Here is a 6,000-nt window from a genome sequence, read left to right on the forward strand (position 1 = left end):
AATTTAAGCAAATTAAGTCTGAGCCCAGAATGCCATTTCAGCCAAGCTATATTTCACTAGCAAAAGTTAAAAAAAGAGACTCCTGGGGCGCCTGGGTGGCTCAGTCGGTTAAGCACTCAACTTCAGCTCAGGTCATGATCTCGCAGTTTGTGGGTTTGAGCCTCACATCAGGCTCTCTGCTGACAGCTCAGAGCCTGGAGCCTGCTTCAGATTTTGTGTCTACTTCTCTCTCTTTGTTCGTGCTCTCTCTCTCTCTCAAAAATAAACAAACATTAAAAAAAAAAAAAGAGAGTGAGAGAGAGTCTTATAGACATTCAAAAAGCCAAATAGAGAATTAGTACCATACTTGATAAAAATAAAACAACCAAACTAAAGTACTGAGGTATAAGAAGCAATAATGAACAAATGACTAAAATACATTAATGCTAAAGACAGATTAAGAATGGGTTTTAATAATAAGTGAAACAAAAATGACATAAATAACCATAGGAAATTGTGTTCTTTTACAAAAGGGGGATGGAAGGGAATCACTGCAAGACTGGATAAAGTAAAGGAGAAGCATGTCAAGTTCTTCTTCATAAGGAGGATATCAATACTAATTAAATTTAGATCTTGTTAGGAAAATGTAAATTTAAGAACTATGTTGAAAACGTAAAGGTAATATACATTTTTAAATTTTTTAATAAATTCAAGATGGGTCAAAGAATTTAAATTATAAAAATTTTTAATGTTTATTTACTTTTGAGAGAGAAAGTGTGTGTGTGTATAAGCAGAGCAAGGACAGAGAGAGAGAGAGAGACACAGAATTTGAATCAGGCTTGACTCTCAGCTGTCATCACAGAGCCTAAGGCGGGGATTGAACTCAAAAACTGCAAGATCATGACCTGAAGCCTAAACTGGATGCTCAACCGACTGAGCCATCAGGTAAAATATATTACCTTTAGGGGTGCGTCTTAGGCACCCTTATAGGTAATATATTTTTAAAAACATGTAGCACACAGAAAACTTGGGGACAACCTCAATTAAAAACAGACATGGAAAAATAAGATATAAAAGATACAAAGAGAAACATAGTAAATAAGAGGACAAGAAAAAGGCCAAATCGTTAATCACAAAAATGATGAAGGTGTTAACCTTACTTACTAAAGGACTCTTAAACTGGATTGCAAGCAAAGCCTAGTTATGATATTTTAAAATAAGAGACTCACTTAAATTACACAAACTGTCATCAAAAGGTTGAAATAACAGTATGTGAAAAAAGACAATAGTGAAAGATCTTATCAGAGCTACATACCACATATCTCCACCTCCTTCCCATTATACCAAGTCTATTAAGTTTATAGATGAATTCTACAAAACTTTCAAGGAATAAATCATTTCCATAATAGACAAACTATTTCAAGTCAGGAATATATGGGAAGCAATTTTTTTTTTTTTTTTTTTGATTAGTATAACCTTGACATGTAAGAAACTCAAGACCAAAAGCACTTAGGGGTATATAAGCAAAAGTAGTTAGTAAAAATATACATAGTATATTACTAAAATAAAATTTATCCTAGGAATACCTAAAAAGTTTAACACTGGAAAGTTTATCAATGTAAATTCCTACATTATCATGTAAATGGAAAAACCAACATCTGAGATGCAGAAAACAAAACAATTCAATGAAAGTCAGCAACTAATCTGGAGACTGGGAGATAGGGGACCCTTAGCAAACTAGGAATATAAGAGAACTTCTTTAGCCTGATAAATAATCTCTACTAAAACCTAGCAGCGAACATCTTACTTAATGAAGAAACCTTAAAAGCATTTTTATTACAAGGATGAGGGCACTTGCCACTATTGCTCTTATTCAATACTGTAGTGGAAGTCTGAGAGAAATGCAGTAAGATTTAAAAAAAAAAAAAAAAAGAACACCTAAAGATTTTAAAGAAAGCAAGATCTACCTGTAGAATAAACAAAAACAAAATAAAGTTAAAAAACAAGAGCTGAGAGAAAATACTTGTAATCTATTTTAACAATAGTAACAAAAAGGGGACATAATCATAAACACTGAAGAACATTTTATTTTTTTTTAATGTTATTTATTTTTGAGAGAGAGAGAGAAAGACAGACAGTGAGAAGGGAAGAGGCAGAGAGAGAGACACACAGAATCCGAAGCAGGATCCAGGCTCTGAGCTGTCAGCACAGACCCTGACACGGGGCTCCAGCTCACGAACTGTGATATCGTGACCTGAGATGAAGTCAGGCACTTAACCAACTGAGCCACTCAGGTGCCCTGACACTGAAGAAAGTTTTAAGAATTATATAGGATACATGGGGTCTAGGACACATAAAGAACTCTTTAAACCATTAAGATGACTCAGCAGAAAAAGGGGTAATTTTAAAAAGAAATTATAGACATTTACATCAATTATAGGTTAGTAAACATGAACAGATACTGCAACCTTACTTAGCAGAGAATGAAAAAAAATTTTTTAATGACTTAATTTCATCCATCATATGGACAAAAAGAAGACAGTATAGTATCTCATGCTGGTCTAAAAAAAATTTTTTTTAATGTTTATTTTTGAGAGAAAGAGAGAGAAAGAAAGAGAGAGAGAGGAGAAAGAGAGACAGCGTATGACCAGGGAAGGGGCAGAGAGAGAGAAAAGAAACAGAATCAGAAGCAGGCTCCAGGCTCTGAGCTGTCAGCACAAAGCCCAATGTGGGGCTCAAACCCCTGAACCCCGAGATCATGACCTTAGCAGAAGTCAGACACTCAACCGACTTAGCCACCCAGACACTCCATCGTGTTGGTCTAGACTGTAGGAAAATTGAACTTTCAAACTATTTTTGGGATGTGTAAGTTAGTAGAAGTATTTTGAAGACAAATTTGACACGGCCAATGAAAATGTTCATAACTTAAAAAAAAAGAATGATCATAACTTAAAACCAAGCAATCCCACTTTTAGGTATATATCCTTGAGAAACATCGCATGTACACAAGAAAATACATACCAGGATTTCCCTGCAGCATTGTCTATAAGGTGAAAAACTGGGAACAACCAATGTCCATCAAAAAGAGAATGGCAAATAAAATGTGCTATATAGTACCTATCAAATAAGATATAATTTAATATAAAAAACAATAGGAGACAAAAATAAATATTTTACATTAAAAGAACAATTCAGCCATGCACTGAAACACTATGCAGCACATATAAAAAATGAGGTAAATTATAAGCTATAAATAACGTGTACAGACTTCAAAAACACTGACAAATGAATAAAGCTACAAAATGACATAGTATGACACTATTACCATTTTTAAAAAATTATAAATGTATACATGAACCTAGAGAGAATAGTAAGTATAAAAAAAGACTTGAAGGCTCTGCACCAAGTCTTTAGTATGGGGTTGGGTAGTGAGGGAGAGCTCAGGGATTGTGCTATCTGTAAGGTTTTAATTTTGTTAAAAGGGGAATGTTAATAGTGTACTTAATTTAAATCTTAAGTATATAATTTTCAAAAACAGGATGGTCCATTTTACAGGCTTTTGGAGCACACTGCCAAACTGCTTTCTAGAAAGGTTCTACCAACTCATATTTCCACCTACAGCACACAAGCACACTAATAGCTTTTTAAAGAAAAGCTCTCACCACTGTTGTTCATACCTTCTGAAAACTGAACAGTAAAAGCATGTTTAGTGAAGAAAATTTGCAAAATATAGTAAAGCATTAAGAGGAAAATTTCGACCACTTTGTTTTGCTTCAACTTATGGTTGCCTTCGTCTTTAAAAACAGGCTCTTTATGAAACTGACCGTTTCTTCCCTATTTCTCATATTTTAATTAAGATGATAGTAGTAAACATTTATTGAGTATAAACCACGTGTCTGGCACACTTCTACATCCTTGACTTATTCTTACTGATCTGCGTAACAATGATGAGAGAAAATTAGCATGCCTGTTTTTCAAAAGAGGAAGCTACAGCGTGTCACACTGTGACAGTGACAAAAAATAAGGAACTAAGGCAGGGTGATTTCAGAGCCCGTTTTTGGTTTAGTTTTTTAATTATTCCACTCTACCTTTTGGAAGTTACCTCTTTGCCTCATACAGAACTCATTGCAGGTTTCCACATGCTTAAGAGCACAGTTCTTTAGCCACTGTTCCTTATTTTACTTACTGGGTAATTACTTACTGGGTTGTGGTTAATGAGAGTCAGGTGCCTTTAGGATCTGATCTCAATCCCGTGATCTTGGACAAATGATTTTTACTTCTTTAGGGCTCGTGTAAGTCTTACCTGTGATATGGGTCAGTGGTTAAACCTTCATATTCTGCTTCTGGATTTTATACTGCAGTCCATTTCCTGCAGCCCCTTTTACAGCCTCAGGTTCCCAGCTGCTTAGGAGTCACCTCACATTACGGTGTGCACTTGGAGATAGAGACTGAAACGGGGGTTGAGAACTCAAAATGCCCGCGGTCCCTTCTAAAGCCTGGGACTGCGGGTGGGTAAAAGAAAAAAGGAGGTTGCAACGGCTGGGGCCCACGCAGCCGAAGGTTCCGCCGCGTTCCCAGGTCTCGGGCCGAAGGAGCTGTCAGGGGGCCACCCAAGGCCGTGCCTCGGCTCCACTGCTTTTTCCGCCCGCCAGACCTGAGGGCTGCGCTGGGCCCGCTCCGTTGGCGAGGCTGGGTTTCCCCGCGGGTCGGGTTCCTCTGCGACTCCAAGCCACCAACCCCCACGACCCCAGATGCCCCCAGGACAGGAAGTACTTCACCACTAACTAGACCTCACCTCTGCAACAACTGTCCCGCCTCACCTCAGGCGGGGAAGGAGGACCGCCCAATCTCTTTCGTCCAGGCCTTTCTAACGCTAATCCTAAAAGGGAGGAGTCGTTCACCGAAAACTCCCCCTACTTGGCCAGGAGCCCATTGGTTGGACACCCTAACTGGATCCACACCTCAGAGGTTCCGCGCGCTTATCGCCGGCAGCGCGGCGGCGCCGCATCGCGCCGCCTACCGATTGGCTGTCAGCGGTCTCGGCTCGTCTCGCGCTCTGTGCCTGGGCCAATGGGAATATCCGCAGTCGAGGCCGGCATCGTTGGAGTGGTGGCGCAGCTGCTTCCTCCGGTAGGTGTTCCGCTGCCATCTTGTGTGTGGCTAGGACTGGAAACTTACTTAGCAGCTCCAGGTGTGGTGGGGTCCTGAGGAGCGATGGAGGCGAAGAGGGATCTGAGGGAATACACCTGGTGCCTTCTGCGCTTGCCTGAAAGGGAGAGGTTTTCTTTGCCGGAGTCTTAGCCCTAGCTAGAGAGAGTGATGAATGGGGGCGGGGGGAAGGGAGGGAGAGGGGTTTGAAGATTCCAGGCTTTGGTTTGTTCATCATCTTGAGGGCTCGTCGGAGGCACTGCCGCCTTAATGCTGATTCCCAGGGTTCCAGAGAACTACACCCATAATCTTTGTCTCGGGAAGACTGACCATCAGCTCCTAAGGTGGTTGTCCGATGGACTGATTCAGAAAGGAACAAGGCTGGTTATTAATAGAAGGGGAAAGAGGGAGATGCCTCACCACTATCCTCAGGTTAGAAAGAGACGTCTTTATTTTCTGTCGTTTGCGAGGGAGTGACTGCTAAAGTGTTGGCTCTTGTCATTAGTTACCCTCTGACTAAGGCCATCTTTTGGTAATAGGTGTCTAGTTCTGCGTTTGGGCGGTTTTATATATTGGTGTGCAGCCGGCATTCCTGCAGTGGTCTTTTTTAAAATCTAGAAAGTGGTGGTCTTTGCAGAAACAGTGGGAAGGGAGGAAGAACTTAGGAAAATCTTTTGTTTCTCTGGTTACGATCTGTTGACGATTTAGGAATTTCTCGATCTGCCTTAACTTGCTTGGTTGCTTTGTCAGGGACAAGGGGAGGCGTTTGTAAAGGAAAGCACCATCTGAGCTCTTTATGGGGTGGAAGGAAGAAAAGAATTACCTCCTTTTTCTCCTCTCTCTCTTTTAAATCGAAGTAGAAAGCACGCATTG

At 40.1% G+C, this 6,000-nt stretch overlaps 1 protein-coding gene across 4 annotated transcripts in view; it reads right to left on the reverse strand.

The window, feature by feature from the left end:
• LOC120245213 (histone-lysine N-methyltransferase SETDB2-like) overlaps positions 1-4,820 on the reverse strand; it is a 94,367-nt gene extending 89,547 nt beyond the window's left edge. For 2 of the 4 annotated variants that reach the window (XM_039252164.1, XM_039252163.1), the window contains exon 1: positions 4,283-4,820. The gene's annotated coding sequence lies outside the window, so the exon portion shown is untranslated. Of the gene's footprint in view, positions 1-3,000; positions 3,097-4,282 lie in introns of all 4 variants that reach the window. The other 2 variants (XM_039252166.1, XM_039252162.1) reach the window with 2 other exon arrangements.
• Positions 4,821-6,000: the final 1,180 nt, after the last annotated feature.

Source organism: Hyaena hyaena, unplaced genomic scaffold (genome assembly GCF_003009895.1).
Source record: "Hyaena hyaena isolate Hyena2069 unplaced genomic scaffold, ASM300989v1 scaffold_410, whole genome shotgun sequence".
NCBI classification, from domain to species: Eukaryota; Metazoa; Chordata; class Mammalia; order Carnivora; family Hyaenidae; genus Hyaena; species Hyaena hyaena.